Source organism: Salvelinus sp. IW2-2015, linkage group LG12, assembly GCF_002910315.2.
Source record: "Salvelinus sp. IW2-2015 linkage group LG12, ASM291031v2, whole genome shotgun sequence".
In the NCBI taxonomy this organism is placed as follows: Eukaryota; Metazoa; Chordata; class Actinopteri; order Salmoniformes; family Salmonidae; genus Salvelinus; species Salvelinus sp. IW2-2015.
In genome coordinates, this window is record NC_036852.1 from 2,208,888 (window position 1) to 2,228,516 (window position 19,629).

General features: G+C 43.9%; 1 protein-coding gene and 1 long non-coding RNA gene across 3 annotated transcripts in view; one reads left to right on the forward strand and one right to left on the reverse strand.

Annotated features, from left to right (window-relative positions):
* The window catches only part of LOC111970880 (neuronal membrane glycoprotein M6-b-like), a 178,180-nt gene that overhangs the window by 97,787 nt on the left and 60,764 nt on the right, over positions 1 to 19,629 (forward strand). The gene's annotated exons all lie outside the window — the stretch shown is intronic.
* On the reverse strand, positions 1,064 to 16,696 carry LOC111970886 (uncharacterized). The gene is made up of 3 exons (XR_002878184.2): positions 16,479 to 16,696; positions 14,548 to 14,595; positions 1,064 to 1,101 (listed from the first exon to the last, which is right to left on the reverse strand). It is a non-coding gene; the product is annotated as an uncharacterized lncRNA (long non-coding RNA).

Below are 19,629 nucleotides of genomic sequence, written 5' to 3' on the forward strand. Positions count from 1 at the left end.
ACACAGGGTGACATGGACAAGACCCTGGCCACTCATATCTCTGTCATATCTCTGTCATATCTCTGTCCCCACCTCCAGGCCTGCTTTAACAGCACTACTCAGTGGAAGTACTGTTTAACAAAAACAACCATGCCCAGAAACTAAGGCAGTAAGTCAAGGACAGGATGATTCTAGCAATATGTCTCCCTGAAACGTCATGTGTGACAGCCTTAGCGTGTGGCCTGTTACAGTCACAACAACCACAACATGCATCTCTGAGTCAGCCGGCAACACACTGACATCAACAAAATATCCAACATGGTATATCACAGTACAATAGAGTATATCTCCCTTTGAATGTGTCGTAGAGACTATTATGAAAGACAATAGGGCAGCCTAGGAGATGCCTGGTTGAAACACTGAGGACCCTGGCTGCCGCTTACAGTTTGTGAGTCAAGACGGGAGGTTTTCTATAAATGATCACAACATCTCTCAGGCCTGTGAACTTGCTGATGTGATGGAACGTCTGTTCTCTCCCATCCTGCTCTCTGTGGCATGAAAGTGACACACGTATTAAGACATTCGTGTGTGTGTGTGTGTGTGTGTGTGTGTGTGTGTGTGTGTGTGTGTGTGTGTGTGTGTGTGTGTGTGTGTGTGTGTGTGTTGTGTTGGTGTGTGTGTTGTGTAGTGTGGTGTGTGTGTAGTGTGTTGTATCTTCACTACGTGTCCGTCTTCTCACCAAATCCCATAGGGTTCCTTATGGGGGGAGCAGGGAATACTACTCCTGAGGCAAATACAGGTGTCACAGGCGTACATCAGAGTGTCTGAGATAAGGTACTGGGTGCATTCCAGTTTTTCTTAACCTGTCCCGGGTCTTGTCTTACTTGCGTCCTCTCCTTCCACCTCATAAGTGATGATGAAGTCAAGGACTATGTAAAAGCTCAGAATAGGGTTATGGTGAGGTGGAGACAGGGAGAAGCCCGAGTTAGACTAAATTGAGATGCCATTCGCTTAATAACGCTTAATCGTTCGTACCTTCCAGCTCTCCTTCTCAAAGTTTGGTGTTGAGCATGGATGCTGGAGTTGCCCCCTCTGTCCTAGTGACGCCTCCTCATCAGTCCTCTATGGAACACAGGCAGAGAGAGACGAAGATGAAAGATATAGGGAAATGAGAAAGAGAGAGAGAGGATAAAGAGGAAGAGATAAAGAAAAGACGGAGAAGATAAAGGAAAGAGAGAGAGAGAGATCAAAGAGAGAGGACGAGAGAAGAGAAAAGACGATGAGAGAGAGATAAAGAAAGAGACGAGATAGATAAAGATAAAGAGAGAGAGAGATGAAGGTGGGCTGAACAGGCCCCCATTAACATCGACAGGGCTGTAAGTCGGACGGGTCGAGATTGTTTCAAGTTCCTTGGAGTCCACATCATGGTCCAAACACGACTTAATACGCACATATATTTACAAGTATTGTACAGTATAAATGAGAACCCATTCCTTTGCACATAAAGAGATTTCACAGAAAAAGCTCAGAGTGCTGTTTTTTTAATGCGGCCTAGCAACACGAGTGTGGAATTCTCGACCCAGTGACCATTCTCCACCATGTCAAAATGACCATCGTCACACGGAGCCACATTTGAATTTTCAAAAAATCCAAAAAACTCTTATATAAGACGCCTTCTGGCTTCCATGCCATCCTCCTGCTGTAAGGATGAGTCCTTAAAGATACAACACACAGCAGCTTATGAGGTGCTAACTTCACCGACATCACCATGGCAACTAATGTGGCGCAATCTCACAACTTTTTTATGAATTCACCCTTCCCTTGACACTACCCAGATAGTTTTATTGTTTTAGTCACATTTAATTCTTTTTTTTAAAGGATGCCTCCTCATGCGCCTGGTGCGTCATGATATATACTTGACCTCTCACACAGCTGCCGAGAGGAACACTGTTTTTGACCCAAAAGACTATCCTGATAATGGCTAGGATTGTTGTAGGAGAAATACTGGTTGTGGGGTCGAGAGTCTCAGAGGGTTGATGGGGTGTGTATATATATATATATATATATATATATATATATATATGTGTGTGTCTGCGTACTATTCGCTAGTGAGTGTCCCCAAAATAACATGTTTCTGTCCAGGGGGTTGTAGGCTTAATCTTTTTGCCAAATACCATGAAGTGACATAGGAGGTGCTGGGTGCCAGTGGAAAGCTGGTAAAACATGAGAGTCAGGGCTATACTCACAGATGCCGCGTAATGCTAGTTAATTCCCTTTGGTAATCAGCCACACTTCATTCACAATCATCTCTAAGCACAAGTCAATGCTACACTCAAATAATCTCTGGACACCACTGAGCTTTTCCATATTGCATCATTTGACAATCTAATCAGACTAGATTGTAATCAGCACTTAATGCGATTGGAAAACGTAAACAGTGAATCTCCAGCACTTTGGTTAGACGGTGTAGAACCATATAACAACAGTGTATTAGTAATACAACAGACATGGAAATGAGCTACAGATAACAGTGGTTGTATTATTCCTATCATGTCGCTTAATTATAGAACTCTGATGTGTTCAGGCCTGCAGCTGGTGGAAGCACCTCAGAACCTGACACTGGCTCTACCCCACAGCTTCCAAAAGGTACAGTTGAAGTCGGAGGTTTACATACACTTAGGTTGGAGTCATTAAAACTAGTTTTTCAATCATCCACAAATTTCTTGTTAACAAACTATAGTTTTGGCAAGTCGGTTAGGACATCTACTTTGTGCATGACACAAGTAATTTTTCCAACAATTGTTTACAGACAGATTATTTCACTTATAATTCACTGTATCACAATTCCAGTGGGTCAGAAGTTCACATACACTAAGTTGACTGTGCCTTTAACCTCTCTTGGGTAGGGGGCAGTATTTTCACGTCCGGATGAAAAGATGCCAGAGTAACAATGACCGTGCTACTCAGAGCCAGATGCTAGGATATGCATAGTATTAGTGATTTGGATAGAAAACACTCTGAAGTTTCTACAACTGTTTGAATGATTGTCTGTGAGTATAACAGAAACTCATATGGCAGGCAAAAAACCTGAGAAAAAATCCAACCAGGAAGTGGGAAATCTGAGGTTTGTAGTTTTTCAACTCTTTGCTTATCCAAGATAAAGTGGAAATGGGGTCATATTGCACTTCCTAAGGCTTCCACTAGATGTCAACAGTCTTTAGAACCTTGTTTGAGGCTTCTACTGTGAAGTGGGGGCGAATGAGAGGGGAATGAGTCAGAGGTCTGCCAGAGAGCCACGAGCTGACCAGGTGCGTTCACAAAGACAAAGGAATTCTCCGGTTGGAACATTATTGAAGATTTACATTAAAAACATCCTAAAGATTGATTCTATACATCGTTTGACATGTTTCTACGGACTGTAACGGAACTTTTTGACTTTTCGTCTGCACCTAGTGATCGCGCGTCATGAATTGTAATTACTGGGCTAAACGCGCTAACAAAAAGGATGTATTTGTACATAAATGATGGACTTCATTGAACAAAACAAACATTTATTGTGGAACTGGGATTCCTGGGAGTGCATTCTGATGAAGATCATCAAAGGTAAGTGAATATTTATAATGTTATTCTGACATCTGCTGACTACACAACATGGCGGATATCTCTTTGAGTTGGTCTCTGAGCGTGGTACTCAGATTATTGCATGGTGTGCTTTTTCCGTGAAGTTTTTTTGAAATCTGACACAGCAGTTGCATTAAGGAGAAGTGGATCTAAAATTCCATGCATAACAGTTGTATCTTTTAGCAATGTTGATTATGAGTATTTCTGTAAATTGATGTGGCTCTCTGCAAAATCACAGGATGTTTTGGAACTGGTGAACATAACGCGTATTGGAGTGGCCATCACAAAGCCCCGACTTCAATCCTATAGATCATTTGTGGGCAGAACTGAAGAAGTGTGTGCAAGCAAGGAGGCCTACAAACCTGACTCAGTTACACCAACTCTGTCAGGAGGGATGGGACAAAATTCACCCAACTTATTGTGGGAAGCTTGTGGAAGGCTACCTGAAACGTTTGACCCAAGTTAAACAATTTAAAGGCAATGCTAACAAATACTAATTGAGTGTTTGTAAACTTCTGACCCACTGGGAATGTGATGAAGGAAATAGAAGCTGAAATAAATCATTCTCTCTACTATTATTCTGTCATTTCACATTCTTAAAATAAAGTGGCAATCCTAACTGACCTAAGACAGGTAATTTTTACTAGGATTAAATGTCAGGAATTGTGAAAAACTGAGTTTAAATGTATTTGGCTAAGGTGTATGTAAACTTCCGACTTCAACTGTAAGACACCAGAGCCTATTAACATAACAAAATTATACCACAGAAGTCAAATGTGAAGCAGTTTAGGTGCATTATACTTGGACCAAAATGAGCTGTGTCCCAAATTATTGTTTAGTTTGGCTATATGTGTTGTTGTCCTGCTGTTACACTGCTCTGTCTGTTTATAGCCTGCTAAGCTCCAGGCAGAGGTTGTTAAGGTGGAAGCCCCCCTGGCCTTAACTTTACCCCACAGCTGGAGCAACCCTAGCCTTAACCCTGGCCCTGACCCTGGCTTTACCCCACAGCAACCCTGGCCCTGTCCCTGGCTCTACCCCAGAGCTGGAAGTAACCCTGTGCTTAGACTGGCTCTACCCCACAGCTGGAAGTAACCCTGGCCATGACTCTGGCCCTGGACTCTACCCCCCCCCCCCCAGTTCCCACAGGTAAGAAACCAGAGCTTATTAACATAACTAAATTATACTACAGAAATTATATATGAAGCATCTTTGCAGTTCAGATCAATCTGGACAGTATTACAAATGCTTGTGTATTTTCTGCATTCCATTTAGAATGCTGGTCAAAAGCAGTGCACTATACAGGGAATAAAAATCCATTACATACGCATCTGGTGACTGAATGACTGTGGCTACAGACCAATCAAAGATGGTCCTACACAGCCAGTCCTGGATGCTGAAGAAGATTAGGCTAACCCAGGCCAGGTTGCTGGAGAGAGGAGGCACCCACACATGGGCGCCCATGTGACTGAGCCTAGAGGATCATGGGAATGTTCTGGACAGATGTTGGTGGGGTTGGGTGGGTTGTGGCCGGGTGGGCTTAGACATCACATTTACATTACATTTAAGTCATTTAGCAGACGCTCTTATCCAGAGCGACTTACAAATTGGATCACATTAGACCGTCTCAAATGAGGAGAGTGATTTCTCAGAAGAAGATCAAGGAATTATCAAAAGTAAGTACACAGACGTTTTCAGGGCTGGTTTGTTTGTGAATGTGATATTGGATGTCAATTAATTTACGTCTTTCTTCAAGGAATGGTCCACTGACCCATCATGTGGGCAGTGTCAGTGTGCTCACTGATTATCTGAGAAGTCGGACACAAGTACAGCTGAAACTGTCCGACTGAGATCTCTAGTATAGAGGCTGTGGGAAGAAGCATTAAAAGAGGAATGGAAGAAAGAAAGAAAGAAAGAAAGACAGACAGAGGTCCTAATCAGCCATGTTATAATCAGAGTCCCTTTGGTGTAGGGCACGGAATTTAAAAAGTCACAAATGCATGCTTTTGTTTATTCAATGATGTAGGGCAAAACTGTCATGTCATTAGATTTATCAGGCAGCATGGCTGTCATAGCAGAGAGTGGAGCGCGAGAGACCACCCTTGGAGAAATGTGAAGGGTGACCAGGGGCAGACCCTGCTGCTGCTATCCCCAGAAGGACACATGGCACCCTGGGAAATCCCCTCGTTCTCAGTGACATCATAATGAAATCCCCCACCTCCTGCTCCCTGGCTGCTAGCCCATTAGAAAAATGTTTGGTCTGATATAACAACAATGAAATAACCTATGAGAATGTCTTATTATAAAGTCTGGGTCTGATCAAATATTGAGTGCCAATTCAATTTCAATTCAGTGAATTCAGGAGATAAATCTCGGTTCAATTCATAAGTAGGTTCAATTCATTCATCTTACATGATACTAATTTTATTAATGAATCAAATTTCAGTTCACCTCCTAATCTGAGGGAGTTGGAATGGAAAGGACTCCACCACTGACCACACAATCTTTTTTTCTTTTTTTTACCCCTTTTTTCTCCCCAATTTCGTGGTATCCAATTGGTAGTAGTTACAGTCTTGTCTCATCGCTGCAACTCCCGTACGGACTCGGGAGAGGCGAAGGTCGAGAGCCATGCATCCTCCGAAACACAACCCAACCAAGCCCAACGGAAGTGGTGTAGGAGGCACTCTTTCCTCTGGTCTAAACAAAGATCCCAATGCCCCAGGGCAGTGATTGGGGACACTGCTCTGTGTAGGGTGCCGTCTTTCGGATGGGACGTTAAACGGGTGTCCTGACTCTCTGAGGTCATTAAAGATCCCATGGCACTTATCGTAAGAGTAAGTGGGTGTTAACCCGGTGTCCTGGCTAAATTCCCAATCTGGCCCTCAACTCACGGTCACCTAATAATCCAGTTTACAATTGGCTCATTCATCCCCTCCTCTCCCCTGTAACTATTCCCCAGGTCGTTGCTGCAATGAGAACGTGTTCTCAGTCAACTTACCTGGTAAATAACGGTAAAATAAAAAATAAAAAATAAAAAATGCATCATGACAACATGCCCATCCAACCCGGAAGCCAGCCGCACCAATGTGTCGGGGAAACACCGTACACCTGGCGACCCGGTCAGCGTGCACTGCGCCCGGCCCGCCACAGGAGTCGCTAGTGCGTGATGAGACAAGGATATCAGGATATCCCTGCCGGCTAAACCCTTCCTAACCCGGATGATGCTGGGCCAATTGTGCGCCGCCCATGGGCTCCCGGTCGCGGCCAGCTGCGACAGAGCCTGGACTCGAACCCAGAATCTCTGGTGGCACAGTGCCTTAGACCACTGCGCCACCGGGAGGCTCACAACACAATCTTAACAGAGACTTTGCTCATGAACTCATGCTGAAGTCTCGTTAGATCAACACGTGAGAAAAGAGGTCAATAAATCCGTCTAGAACGCCAACTGTCTTTCTCTGTGCCGGGACCACTATAGGAGGACGGAGTGGTGCTCCGTGTCTTCTGTTCAGTTTGACAAACGAGACAGCATCTCCGGCCTGCAGCAGGTTTCTGTCTCTATCTCTTAATAGCATGATGTTGGGGACGGGATCTCCTGCAGCTGCAGAACACTGACGGAAGAGCGGCAGAGAGAGCATCCCCCCGCCCCAGATTTCATCTCCCCACAAATGCTAACCTTTGCATAGGTGTGTAAATCCCAGGATCTAACCCTGGATGAGATATACACAGCACTGATTAAATCCGCTCCTATCATGCTCTCTACTTGGTGACGACATCAGAGCAGCCAGCGTGAGGTGGGAGTTGCTTCCATGCCCGGACGTGCGCGCGCGCGCGACACACACACACACACACACACACACACACACACACACACACACACACACACACACACACACACACACACACACACACACACACAACACACACACACACACACACAGAGAGAAATGGCACGCAACAACGCATATCCAGGCCTAGTTCTGCAGGCAGTTAGTCAGCTTTGATAGGACTGAGCGGAGCAACACATGTAGAGGGAAGTTGCTGTAGCCCTAGACTGAAAACCAAAGGAGGACGAGGAAGTTGACATCATGTAGGTGGAAGGGGAGCTGCTGTACCTGGACTGAAAACCAAAGGAGGACGAGGAAGTTGACATCATGTAGGTGGAAGGGGAGCTGCTGTAGCCCTGGACTGAAACCAAAGGAGGACGAGGAAGTTGACATCATGTAGGGGGAAGGGGAGCTGCTGTAGCCCTGGACTGAAAACCAAGGAGGACGAGGAAGTTGACATCTGTAGGGGAAGGGAAGCTGCTGTAGCCCTGGACTGAAAACCAAAGGAGGACGAGGAAGTTGACATCATGTAGGTGGAAGGGGAAGCTGCTGTAGCCCTGGACTGAAACCAAAGGAGGACGAGGAAGTTGACATCATGTAGGTGGAAGGGGAAGCTGCTGTAGCCCTGGACTGAAAACCAGAGGACGAGGAAGTTGACATCATGTAGGGGAAGGGGAAGCTGCTGTAGCCCTGGACTGAAAACCAAAGGCGGAAGAGGAAGTTCATATGTAGGTGAAGGGGGAGCTGCTGTAGCCCTGGACTGAAAACCAAAGGAGGACGAAGAGGTTGGCATCTATGTGATTTCCACGTTTGGCGAGTTCAGGGTTGACCTTGGAAAGATGCCTGCCAATGGCTTCTCTCCTCTCTGTTTACTAGACACCAAGGCCATTCCAAGGCGCATTCTCCTGTACTCTATGCACTCCACATAGATGTATTAGAAATGGCATGTAGCTGCATTTTCTGCATTTCCCATCAGCAATTATCCATGATTTATTATGTGTCATTTGACTATTTACTGAAAGCGTAGTCTTATTCTTATCCTAAAGCGTCTCTCTGGGAGACAGAAAGAGACAGAGGAGGAGAAACACGGACAGTTGCTTGGCATTCAGTTCAGAGCTACAGCAGCCTCCCCCATCTCCCTACACGTGTTGCTCACTGATGCACTCTGCTCCTTCCTGTCAAGCTGACTAACTGTATGTATCATCTGTGCAGTGTAGGTCCACAGGGACATTTGTGACACAGCCTTGAAAATAGAGCCCTGAACAGAACAGGGACAAGGAAGAGCTTCATCAAACGATTTAATTGAAGTTTAAAACAGTCCCCCTTTAATCTGGACTGCATCCAATACACTTATATTTGCTGATATACAGATTTGGCGGTAGAGGTGGGATGGGAGGGGTATCGGTTGTCTATTTAGTAAGTAAGCTTTGTCCGAGCCAGAATGGCCCATAGCGCAGGAGGCTATCTCCTGTTTCTGTAGCGTGAGGCAGATTGATGTACAAGTACTCCCGCTGGACAGGGCYCTAGTCTATTGCAGGGCATATCCGGCGTATGTGACAATAAAACATCTCATATAAACAACCCTGTGAACAGGTTTCCTGCGTTGAATCCAAAAACATCAAGGACACACGTTCTTTATAAAGTGAAAAGGTACAAAAGTGAATATTAACACAATCGTTTCATTTACTCCAGCAACTTGATTACCGGTTTTGCCTGTCAAATTGTACTTTTTGTCGCTTTTTTCCGTGACAGTGACCAAGCAACAAAAAACAAGAATCAAGCCGAAAGCCTCCAAAACCAAAATCCCTCTACGGATTACAAACAGCAGGTGGCCKGGAATAGAATTACAGTTTCACAGGTGGCGCTTTCATTCCCCCAGCCAGCTAGCCTATCAATACAATACACCACTGACCCAAATCAGCCGCCAAACCTAGTAGTCTGTATCCCCACTAGCCACCACTCACTCTAATGAGTTCTGACATCAATGCACTATTATGGAGTGGGTGTGACTGTGACCTTAGGAATCAACAAAGTCAGTCAGTATTTCCTGAGACCTGAGAGAGGTCAGACCACCAGGAAGCTAATTGACTTAGATAAGGCTTGTGACTAGATGGAGTACAGCTACCACCGAAAGTTACTTTTTGTAGCAGGTTAGYAGAGCATTTTAGCTAACCTTAACCCTTTTCCTAACCTAATTCAGTCCAGATTTGGATAATCCAGATTTTCTATCTGTAGAGCATCATACTATCAACAAACTATCTGTTGATAAGCAACTGCTTGCTTAGGTTATGGTTAGGTTTAGAATAAGGGTTAGCGTAATGGTTAGAGTAAGGGTTAAGTTTAGGGTTAGGATAAGGGTTAAGGTTAGGGTAATTCTCTTAACCTGCTGCGTAAATTCTAACCTGCTATGAAAAACTCACTMCGTAGCTACAGTATATACCATCTAATCAAAACTCTAGATAAGCTGTACTAACTGATACTGGTAACAAGGACGACACACGAAGGAGCACTGGAGGCTTGGAGGTGATGACAAATGAGGTAATATACACTGGTCCTATGTTTCATAAACTGATATAAAAAATCCCAGAAATCTTCCAWACGCACAAAAAGCTTATTTCTCTCAAATTTTGGCACACATTTGTTTACATTCCTGTTAGTGAAGATGTATCCTTTGCCAAGATAATACATCCACCTGACAGGTGTGGCATATCAAGAAGCTGATTAAACYGCATGATCATTACACAGGTGCACCTTGTGCTGGGGACAATAAAAGGCCACTCTAAAATGTACAGTTTTGTCACACAACAGCACAAATGTCTCAYGTTTGGAGGGAGAGTGCAACTGGCATGCTGACTGCAGGAATGTCCACCAGAGCTTTTGCCAGAGAATTGAATGTTAATTTCTCTACAAATAATCTGACTCCAATGTCGTTTTAGAGAATTTGGCAGTACGTCCAACCGGCTTCACAACCGCAGACCACGTGTAACCACGCCAGCCCAGGACCTCCACATTCGGCTTCTTCACCTGCGGGATCGTCTGAGGAGGCGTGGGGGGGAATAATTCTGATTGGTTAGGCCTATGCCCTCCCAGGCCCACTCATGGCTGCACCCCTGCCCAGTCATGTGAAACCTATAGATTAGTGCCTAATGAATATATTTCCTTATATGAACTGTAACTCAGTAAAAAAATTGAAATTGTTGCATGTTTCGTTTATATTTTTATTCAGTATAGAACCTGAGTGAGCACACACACACACACACACACACACACACACACACACCAGCTGGTCCCGGTGTGTGTAGCGATTGCACCTGCGTTCCCCTCACATGTTAGGCCAGTACGAACCGTAGCAATCTCTTCATGTCCAATTTTGTGATAACGACATGCTCTCATCAAACAGACAAATGGTCAGATGGCTTTCAACACAGAGCATGGCGTGTCGAGGTCTCTCAACCAGCGACTGATGTGTTCCGAAATAAACTGCACTCAACACTTCCAGTTCCCTTAAAAATGACTGTCAGCTTAAAATGACTTCCTTTCTCYTCTTTAACTCCCAGAAACACGCTGTTGGACGTCATTCCTWTCTTCGATAACCACTCTAGAACCTCGCTTGCGATTTCCTTTTCCTTGAGCATTTTTTTTTCCGAATTACCGTATTCAAGGAGATTATGATTTTCAGCACAGGAAATACGTTCTTTTTTTTGAGTTGGAACAAGAACTGGTTTGATAATGCACTAAATGTAACCAGTTGAATCAGAACTGTTAATCCGGGCCTGGAACAAAAGCCTGCTAACACACAGTCTGCAACCACAGGGCCAGGATTGCACATCCAGGTTGTGAACAAAGTCTTTGTTTAAAATGTAAACCACCTACAAATCAAAATTACATCCTGGGACTTCAGGTTGACCTCTGGCAGAGAGAACAATATGATTGACTGCTGCACTAGAGGAGGTGGTCTGCTGATGTTATCTTTCAGGGGGAACTATTATGGAACTCATTAAGAAACAATAAACACAGAGGATGTCTCCTAATGTTGACCAAAAGGTGTGCCTGGGTTATGTACCCATATCCTTGCCAGTAAAAATCACAGACCTATRTGTTCACACGGGTGTAGGGTGAAGTTGCCCCTCAACGCTGACCTGAGGTCAGCTATGCTTTTTCCCCACTAATGGTTAAGMCTAGGATTGGGGGAGGGGARGCTGATCCTAAATCTGTACCTAGGGGAAACTTCACCCCGGAGCTTTCACACGAGCCGTTTCCAGGAAGTAGGTTAGAATACAGCTTTCCAGGACACACACACCAGCCTTGTGACCCAATTTCCACATTCCTCATGTGTCTCTCAGGGAGTTCTGTGACGCACGGAACTCCCTGCAGAGATGATCAACATTTACCTTCATAGGATATCTAGGCCATGAGGTATACATTAAAGAACATCTCTACTCATTATTTTGACCAACAACCCCTATGTGAATCAGAAGCATATATAGCATGTGACTTTTCACAAAGCCTCATCTACGGGATAGAGGATTACTGACTGTAGATCAGTCTAATGTGGATGAGAGTACTGTACATGTGTTTCAAGCCGAGGGGATTCTATATAGCTACAGCTAGTGGATTAGCATGGGCGGCGCCCCTTACACCAGAGACATCTGATTGGATAAGGGCAGACGTCGTCACAGGTCTGATCCCTACAGATGGCCGTGGTTACCGTGGCAACGGCAGTGTGCTCAGCATCAGCATCACAGCAGAGCTTCTCGAAGCCATACCTCTCTATCACAGGCTTCCCTGTTCACTTAGTGACATCAACACAGTTTAATCCAAAACCTAAAAGACATCAACAAACAGCAAGGCTTCTGAAGTCGCCATAAACGGACAAAGACAGAGACAAACACAAACAGTTTAGGTCATTTGCTTCTCTCAAAGATCYATCGGGTTCATGACAGTGGGTATAATCTCTAGCTCGATCTCCCACCACTCGCAAAATGAGAGTGCTCAAGACCCATCTGTCAGTAGCTCCTCGGGACCTTTTCCTATGCCAGGAGATCTGCAGCACAGCTAGCCTCTACTGCAGAACAACAGCAGTGATCAGGCATCGCATTAACCAACACTATAATACTGAACTGAAGGCCATTCACTCTGCCCTGTAGTGACTTCAATGTTAATCTGCCAAAGCGTTCAGGAAAGCGTAAAATGGCCCGTTTGCGATCCATCAATAACGTTGTATATGGATTCTGTCCAATGTCACTGTCGAGAAATGATGACGTGAATGTGTGCATGATAAGTCTGCGGTGGTATATTTTCATAACCCCAAATATGAGCTAAAACGCCAATCAGGATATATTCTCACATGAACACAAGCAATGTTGTGACACAACAACTAATAGTTTAGGCCACCTCAACATCATCAGCATTTCCATCCCATTCTTTGTGCCACCCCCTATGTGCCAACCTCCCTCAGGTGGCACAGGCTAAACCCAGAGGCGTACCTGGCAGTTAAATCCATTGGAGTTGGGGTCCAAGCTCCCCGATAACATGGCGCGTCAGTGTGGGCAAGGATGCCCGAGATTTCTTCTTGGTTTTACAGTGGTCGAGAGACCGCAAGAGGGAAGCTCAGAATCCAAGCCCCGGACAGAACCTGTGCTTGTCGGCTGGAGGTATTGGCGGTAAGGTCGAGCCAGGCTCTTCTCACCGGTTCCTCTTCCCCATGCCAGCCAGCCTCCTCCTGACAGCAGCTTCGCAACACAAACAAGTGCTCAGACTGCCCAGCTCTGATCCAGACGGGCTCCGATGTTTTCTGACAAGCATCCATCCACCAATCCACTGTGAGATTAGCGAGCTGCTGACATCACCGATGCTGTGGTGTTGTGGCCCTCTTATCTAAGAGAGGCTTGTAGCTAAGTCACGGTAAGCAAAACACACACACACACAGACCCTTCTTCTGTMGGGTTCGAACTGAAAATCCCTAGGACTTCTCACCGCTGCACCTGCCACATCTGATCCATCCCACCTCCACAGGGACATGTTATGAGGTGGTTCTACTCTGCAGTCATCCTGCGTGTGTGTGTGTGTGTGTGTGTGTGTGTGTGTGTGTGTGTGTGTGTGTGTGTGTGTGAGTGTGTGTCCTGCCTATGACACTACTGTACTCTGTCTGTGCTGCATGGTCAGCGGAACACTGTGGCAGAAACATGCTGCAATGGAAATGGATCCAGCGCTTCAAGCAATTCTTCTGCTACACTACCTAATGACATACATTCCCAGTGGTAGTAGTACTGGATCAATAACAATTTAGGCACGTATGATAAATAAGAATCGTTGGGGAAACGATCAGAAATGTGCCGAAAAAGCACTAGCATCTCTCTTAGCTGTGTCTTCTCTCCCCCCTCTCTCTCTCTCTCTCTTCCCCCCCCCCCCCCTCTCTCTCTTCCTCCCCCTCTCTCTTCATCTTGCTCCCTCTATCCGCTATAATTAAACATCCAAGGGCGCACAGCCGGTCTAGGCACTTAGCTCGCTACAGTGGGGCTGGCTCTGCACAGTCGGATCACCCAGTCAGACAGAGATGCCCCACTGATCCAAGAACATTATGTCCAAGAGAACAGGCCTACCTCTGTCTGCTATTTCACCACCTTGCTCTACAGACCTCCCCCGTCTGTCCACACTGGATCCACTCCAGCCAGAAGACCAGCCAGGCTGACTGACTGTGTCTAGGATTAGGACTCAACATTCCGTCCCATCTTTACTACATCACACACTCTCCATCTCCTGTCTCCAGCCCTAACTCCCAACACCCTCTCTCTGCCCAATATATGCCAGCATATATATTTCTGATGTGGAATCAGAGCGCTTGACTCAAGTTTTTGCTTTAGTCTCCCGTTGATGTCAATGACTGATTTCTGTGAAAGTCMTGGTTGGGGAGCTCTTATCTCAACTCTGACTCAGGTCTTTGGAAGTATGCCAGATGGATGTTCAGTGATATTCATAACCAAGACAGTTTTAAATGGATACCTGCACATTTGCTGCATGAAGTGGCTTATCTGTAGTTGAAATCAAAAGGACTCATGTATCACTGAGCAAAAGTAGTAGGACTTATCCTGCATGCTTGGCTTGGTAWGAAAGCAGAAGTACTCACCACATTCTTGTCTCCTTGAGGTATCTGAGGGCTCTGGGGGCCTGGTTCCTGTAYATAACAAGGTCAAKGTACAACATCAATCCACAGGACATTGTTTCCATGCATAATCCAGTCTTGCTTAGTTACYCATCTTCACACTGGAAGTCATTGAGTGCTATGCAATCACTGCCYGTCACCAGGTTTCTAATACAAGTTACATGACATTTTTTGTTTGTCATACAGTGAGGATTTCCACAGAACACTCACTCATACTATCACCTCATGCACCCACACACGACTTTTAGCAACTATGGCAACGCAATGGGATTCAGGAAACACGCTACAGCTAGGCAGCCAAGAGTTATGATGACAGGGCACTGCACTCTGCATTGAGTCAGTGAACAAAAGCATCCCATGTCATAGTCAACCTGGGGTCAATCTACAGCACTGGTTAAGTAGGCTCACACAGACGCCTGTTTTATCAATGTAATTTATCAATGTTTTTTTTCTTTTTCTTTATCAATGTTGTTTTATAATGACCTATTCAGAAAAAGGGAAACAATGTTTTCAACAGCGTTTGAACAAAAGTCATATTTCTCCTCTCCCTGGCTTTGAGGCGAGAATCCAGCACGGCGGCCATCCCTCAACACGCCATCACCGGAATGCTAAACAGGACCTGACCACTGAAACAGGCACAGTCTTTACCAATTTGTAAGTCGCTCTGGATAAGAGCGTCTGCTAAATGACTTAAATGTAATGTAATGTAAATGTCTTTGGACACCACTGAGTGCCYTCACCCGTTTAATAACATACGGTCTCTGTCCAACATGCAGAAGCATGTATAGATTACGGTTCATCAATCTTGTCTATGACCGAGGATTGACCATAGAAAGAGTGTGTCCTACAGGGTGAGAGAGAGAAAAAAAACTCTGGTTCTTATGGATGAGTGGTGTCTGTCTGTGGCTTGCCTTAGTAATACACCTATAGATCCTAATGGGTCCAATCAGATATCAGATGAGCCCGATGTCTAGTAGTAAACTACCATAACAGCATGGGGCCGTGAATTTACAGCTGTCCTTAATTATAGGAGCTGGCTCTGTCCAGAAACTCTTAAATGGCTTATTTTATTTGCATCATAACCAGTGATTGACAGACTGAATAGGACTTCACCATAGTTCTTCTACCTATGAAGACGTTGGTGATCAGTGGTGATTTTAGTTTGTGTCTGACTCGGAGTCCTGATGAATGTTCACAAGATGACAGACATTCTAAATCAGCTCCACCATAAGGTAATCCAGCAGGAGACCAAATGAACTGGAACCACAGTGCATACCACAGACACATCAACTGCAGACTCAACAAGACATGGCCCTACATCATCCTTTATTCATAACAAAATGTGTCCGGTGTGGCATTAGAGGAGAAATTAGTGGATATAAAGAAAATGATGCATTAGTAATAGGTAAATAAAGATGACCATATCTTTCAAATTCAGGTTAATTACAGTATTCTAGAGGTACTTGATGTTGTAGCAGATTAAGCAACAACATTTCTGGAATTTTATTAGCCCACTTTGATGACACAATTAATTTAATGTAGGTCTATTGGTCCAGCACAACAAACAAAAAAGATCCAGGATGGTCCAGACTAAAAAAATCGTCACAAACATTACGATGTCTCGATATTTGGGATAAAACCGTTGTCTTGGCAAACCGGTCTATAAAACTAGGTTATAACCTACTTACCTATATTAGGCCTACTACAGTTGTCATTTTCGAATGTAATATCATACAAAGACTATGATTCATTTCAAATGTATTGCACACACAGGCTGATCTATGGTGGTGTGTTCAATCCCCACATCAAGACATTCTCAATCAACGATATGAAATCCATTTTTCAGTGAAAACACAATGGTTACCTATTGTAGGTTGCCTATGGGACATCCTTACCAAGGGTAGTAGCGGCTCCATTTGTGCTCCTTGGTCCGTTATGTCCATATTTTCCTTTGCCTCGCTTTCTCTGTAGATTTGATACGCTCCTACTGTCTTCTGTCTAGTGTTGCCGGGCTAAATCAGGGTGAACCCTTATATAAACTGGGTTGATTTTCTCAAATTAAGATAAGCATCCAGCATCCGTCCAGTCCTACATCATTTAGGCATGGGGTAGAGATTTCCCATTCACTCGCTCAAGCTTGGAGAGTGCAATTTGCGCTACATGACGAGGTGGAGCACACGTGAGGCAACGAAGCACAGCACGATATAGATTGAGTCTACCGTGGCGCGCGTTGCTCCAAATTTGCACACATGTGGACCTACTCTTAAAAATTACCCACAGAATATTGGTTAAGGACAGGTTGCACTCAATAGAACAGGATATGAATGCACGACACCGGAGAAGCTCAGGATAAAAGAGATAGGCTCTAGTAGCTATCTTGACAGATATTTATGTTCATTTGGGACAATATTTAATTAGGTATTAGGCAGGCTATTATACGCTACCAAGGACCTATTGTTATTAAATTAACCACACACAAAAAACAAAAGTAGGCTACTATATTTTAATGTTGCCTATTTCGGGTTCTGTTCCTTAACAAAGGATCCTAGGATTGCTGRCTGACCCATGAAAGCCTATAAAGCATTTCATTTGCTCTATTGCAATCCATGAGGGAAAATTGGGACCGTAAAATACATGAAGATAACCATGAACAATTTCTATCATGGCCTACATGTGTGCGCAGTGAGATACAGCACATTGATTCATTCACCCATTTATGAAGTCGTTGACTGAAATCCTTTGAAAAACGTTACATTGGTGCCACCTGGTGTTCAATGGGAGCTGTCAAATCAAACTGAAATATTTGATGAATAAATTGGCGTAATTTTCAGTAGTCAGCTCATTTCTTTCAAAATTCAATGATCAACATTAATCAAGCAGGAATATATTAGAAATATAAAACAAATAAACAGAGAAACCGAATATATCTCCAATCACATCGAGATATAAGATTTAAATGAATGCCCATTAAAACCAATGAATACCCGTTTCAGGTCAATTCTATGGTACAACTCAGGATAAAGTTGTTGATCGATTGATTGATAGAATGTATTGGATAATTAAACGCAGTAGGCTGCTCCAGCCYGAGACAACATTACATACATCAAAAATAATCGAGGATAAAAACAAAAATAAACCCCGATGGCTTATTTCCATTGTGGTCCTCATTTTTCAGCTAGGTGAAGGGTGGGAAAGACCAACACTTCACATGCACCCAATGCAATTAAAAACAACAAATGCAATTTACAGCAATCCATTTACAACAACATCATCTACAGCACAGAGGTGGCCGTTTACGAGTCACCTCGTGGGAGAATACCCCTAATCAAACCGCCATGGTATTTCTCAAATATTTTCTGGTTTGTTTGGGACACCTTAAAGCTATTCTCTGATGAGTTTTCGGGTAGTTTGGTAAACTGTTCCACAGAACTGCAGCAGACTACACACATTCGTTTTTCCCCATGGAGAGCTTAAATCTGCAGGGAACAAAGTTAGTAAGAGCTCCTTCTGGTGAAGTACTGATGTGTCATTTATAGAGCTGAAATAATTACACAGATTCAGACTACTTTAATGTCCTCAAGAAGCAATTCCATTTTGCAGCAGTCATAGTTAATATGACAAGATCACATTTTAAAATGTGAAACACAACATCAGAAAAAAAAAGCTACGGATATTTACAGAATATTTACAAAAAGTCGGCAGYATAGTGCAAAGGTCTTAAAATGTCTTGAGTAAGGCTGGGCCTGTATTTGCATGTCAAAGTGCTTACAGTGSATATTAGTCCAACCCTAGATATTTGGAGGCAGAGTTATGGACAATTTTGTTGGTAAACCCCAATTTAATCTGAGTGACTCCTGTTTCCATCTTGAGCCATTTCAGTTCTTCAAAGTGAGAGGGTTCAAGGTATGTATGAGCTGGTACCTTCAGATCTAATCTTATTCGGAGGTCTGATGCTTATGCCTGACACCCTGGGGGGACTGCTGTGCCAAGAGGCACACGCATAACCATGATGACAATGCACTGTACTGTRTTTCTATCCAGAAATCTAGATTTCCTGATTCAAATGCACTCATTCATTTAAATTCAAGATGACAGACAGTGAAGGGGAAACTAATAATTTTTTTGACATGGATACATTCTAGAATGTCAACAAAAAGTGTATAAAGAAGCCCTTTGAAGGGCAGGATCAAGTCCATATATAGTCTCCTTCCAGCACTATAAACTGCTCTTGGTCCAGCGCCAGAGGAACCAAGATGAGTATATGATAAGTATTTATACATTTACATTTTAGCAGACGCTCTAATCCAGAGCGACTAACAGTAGTGAGTACATACATTTTCGTACTGGTCCCCCYTGGGAATCGAACCCACAACTCTGGCGTTGTATGCGTCATGCTCTTCCAACGAAGCCACAATGTGTATATGAAGATGTCTGAACAACTTACGCCATAACCTGGTAAGAAATCCAAAAGGTAGGATATGCAATTAAAGATGATTCCCAAAAAATGGTTTGTTATTTGTATAGGCAATTAAACAGTATAAGTGTAGCCTAAACCAGTCAAGTTTTGATTCACACCTGATATCTTCACAACAGGTTGAGCAGTGGATGGTAGATTGATGTTTCCAATGGGCCTCTCCAGCGGCCTTGCTTCAGGAAGTCAGTCAGAAGGCRGGTCTTGGGGAAGGGCTGCTCTAGTAGCAATGGGCCTTAGGAGAATACATAGCAAATCTTTATAGATCCCCTTTAGCTTTTTTTGGAGCCTGGTTTGACAGCATACCATTACATTTTTGGATACTCACCCCTTTTTGATAAGGCTAAAAAGCAAGTGAACGCTCAGATTCCGAATGTGTTTCTGCTGCTCATTAATAAATAAATAAATAAATACATTTCATTCTTGGGGGTGTGGTTRGATGTGGCAGTTCATGATGTTTGTCCCCCATGGGTCACCATAGGAACAAAGTCAATACTTCCTCAAAATAGTGAGAATATCTATATATTTTAAATCTGTAATTAATTTGGACGTTTTTGCAGGTTTTAGTCGGCCAG